Consider the following 3399-nt stretch of genomic DNA (forward strand, 5'->3'; position numbering starts at 1 on the left):
GTTCCTGCACTCAGAGTTTTCACTCTGGTGGTAAGGACTCAGACAGCAATCGAGTAAAACCCAGCTCTTTGAGTTCTCAATGAAATTGTTTATACATTGATGTGTTAATGTTGACGATAATCTAAATGAACTAAAATAAATATATTTGGGAACTTTTGGATGACTATTGTATCAACTAATATAAGCCATTTGCTATACCAAATAAGCTCTAAAATTTACATTTTTTGGACGTCATTTATCCATTTATGTAGCATAGATTGTAAATTTTGCTGACTTGCCTTGATGCACATTTAACATTTTTGTTTTCATTCCTTTCTCTTGCCTGATAAAAATTGATTTCAGCATTATTAGTGATGTCTCAGATTTCCCCAATCTCAGTTTTCCAATCTGATGTATTTCTATCCTTTTTGGTACTTATTTTTTTTTTGCCTGAAACACCTTATTTGGCCACCAAAATCACTGAAGTCTGAATAATTGACAAATCAGAGTGATCCACCTCTGAGCATAAAACAGTGTTTGCAATTTCATGGAAGTATCCAGGATCGTCTCAATCTAAAGACCTATTAGCTCCATTTACTCTGTTTAATAGGGACATGAATTACTTATTTATACCTTATGCAGTGGTATCATGTGTGAATTTCATTCTCTGCTTCATTTATCTCAATATATATCTGATGTACAATTTATACTGTTTCTTGTATCTTGGTTTCAATTTGCATTCTATTGTGTGTCCCGAATATATCCATCTACCTCACTGTGTCTCTATTTAGATGTTCATACTTATGGAGCCAGGACTGACAGTGTCTGTAATATCCCACTCCAACCTTTGACCAAATGAGTCTGGGCAAATCCCAAATTTCTCCTGTGACCCACGTCTCTCATTATTTTTGTTGTGTCTTCTATTTTTCTCTCTCAAAAATGACCACAAGAGAATAATTGAAATTTGTTTAGATGACAGTGAAACTACTGATAACCATTAGTTATAACCCTTCCAATTTGATTGCATGGGATCCAAAGCTTTATAGTAAACGAATGAAGTTCTGAAGCAGGACTTGCAGGCACTGGAGGGCCAGGGAGTTTGCAGGAAGTTTGAGTGAGTCAAAACACTCATAGGGAACCCTGGATTCTTTCCACTTCATACTGACTGTTGTGGTATTAGGCGTATTTCCCAACTGTTCTCAGCCTCAGCTTACCCATGAGTAGATAATAAGATAATAACCTCCCATCTCTTACAGGTCGATATGAGAGAGTGCGAATGATTATCTAAGTGAAAGAGGTAAAACCTTAGTCAGAATTCTCTAAGAGGAATCACATACCCATCTCTCAGTATCAGCACCATGACTGAACTGGAGATGACAAGAAGGGATGCCACCAAAAGCCCATTTGTGAGGAATAACCACTTTCTGCTTGGAGTGGGGGCTGTAAATGGATCTTCGGTTTGTTCACCAGCTTGGCTTTGAATGTAAATATTAATAATACTCCTTTGAAGTTTCAATCAATCACTTCATACCCAACATAACATGAATTATAAAAGTTTGTGTAATCTATCTTAAAAATTCCTTATCCTACACTTGTTGTGGTGCTTTATAATTTACAAAACATTTAAAAATTATGTATTATCTCATTTGAATTTTAAAACAACCTTATAGGATTGGAATTTTTACTGCATTTGATAATGAAGAAATTGAGTTTTTGACATTTTGTCAATCATTTATTCAATAAATATCAAAATAACTTTTTTATTATATTGCAGAAGCAATAGCTACTTCAGTGTTTTTATTAGAGTATTATTTTGAAAAGGCAAAAATGTCTTCCTAGTGCCTCTGTGATCAGACCTTTATCCAGCTATTTATGCCTATCATGTTTTGCAGCTGTGTGTAATTTCTGATTCTTTGTACAGCACTGTACATAATTAAGTGATTTGGAAATGCTTCAATAACAATTTAAAGGTGGTGTTTAAAAAGTCCAGAATTACCTTTTTTAGCCTTCTGCCTTTGCTAGATATACACAATTCCTCCCCCAGTGTCTGTTCTCACTCAGTACTTACAAAAAATTCTTTTAGTGCTTTTGCTTTTAATTATAATAGAGAATTTATTTTTATACCTTTAATTGCGCAAGCAGTTTTTCGATGCACTGCTAGCATCAGTGTTTATTACAAACAAACTTTATGAAGAAGGTTTGTCCTTTCTACTTGTAAATAAATCAGACTAATCTATGCCTGTGTCAGTGAGAACTGATTGTGGACACTGAAGATATGTAACTGAAAATCGTGTTACACGGATAAAAGTGCAGCTAGAGAAAAATATGAAAAGACATTTATGAGTTTTTAGAAACAGCTGTATTTTGATCATTTATTTGCTTCTTAGCAAAGGCAATTATATTTCAAAATGGAAAATCTGGTTTTTCATTTTGAAATATAATTACAGTTCATGGATAAATCTGGAAAAATGCTTATTTTAAGGCTCATCTCTATAGGTATTAAATGATAATGGTGGTTATTAGATATGAAAGAGAAATGCAAGACTCAATGGCTCCTCAATAGCTCGAATCAGGTGGTGCTCATTTTGCATGATGGACAATTGTTTCTTGTGCAAAAGAGGCAAAAAAATTCAATCCTAGCAGCTGAGAAGAAGGGACTATGCAATGGGAACTGAAAAGCGACACTGTCAATAGCAGAACTTATTTAAGATTAATTTAAAACATTTACTTTCTAAAATAACATGAGCATATTGTTTCCAGTCAATTTACTTACTTGTTTTACCCTCATATTGGAAAGTAATTGCATCACATGTCAGTGAAATTCAAAGATGACATAAGTTCTTGCAGTTTTACATTCTTCTTTCCATGAAAACAGTTAACCATTTGGGCTCAGTTTGAATAAATGATTTTCATCCTAAGAAAGAAAAGCTCCAAGAATATTCTCAGAGATGCCTGCCCTATACTTATTCCTTGTCATACTTAAATATCCATGGCATAGATTCACTGACCATGTAAACTAAGGCTTGACCAAAGATATAACCGGGTGCAATTCTATTGTTTTAAAGAAACAGAGAAAGAAGGTGGAGAAGGAGGGAGAGGAGGAGGAAGTAAAAAATGAAGAGAAGGGAGAGGGGAAAGAGGAGAGAGGGAGAAATAGGAAAAGGAAAGGAGGGGAGGAAGAGAGGCACGAAGAGACAAATCAAGTGATTTTTGTCCAAAGCAAACAGAGCGAATAGCAACACCTAGACCAGAACTGAGGGTTGGTCCCTAACTCCTCGTTCCTGTCATTTTCACTGCCAAGCAGAATATCACAGTAATAAAAATCCTCTCTTCAGAGCTTGTGTCACAGCTCACTATTTACTAAGTGTGTGACCTTGGATAAGTTAATAAACCTATCTCTACCTCAGTTTCCCCATCTAT

Source organism: Pteropus vampyrus, unplaced genomic scaffold (genome assembly GCF_000151845.1).
Source record: "Pteropus vampyrus isolate Shadow unplaced genomic scaffold, Pvam_2.0 Scaffold45, whole genome shotgun sequence".
NCBI lineage: Eukaryota > Metazoa > Chordata > Mammalia > Chiroptera > Pteropodidae > Pteropus > Pteropus vampyrus.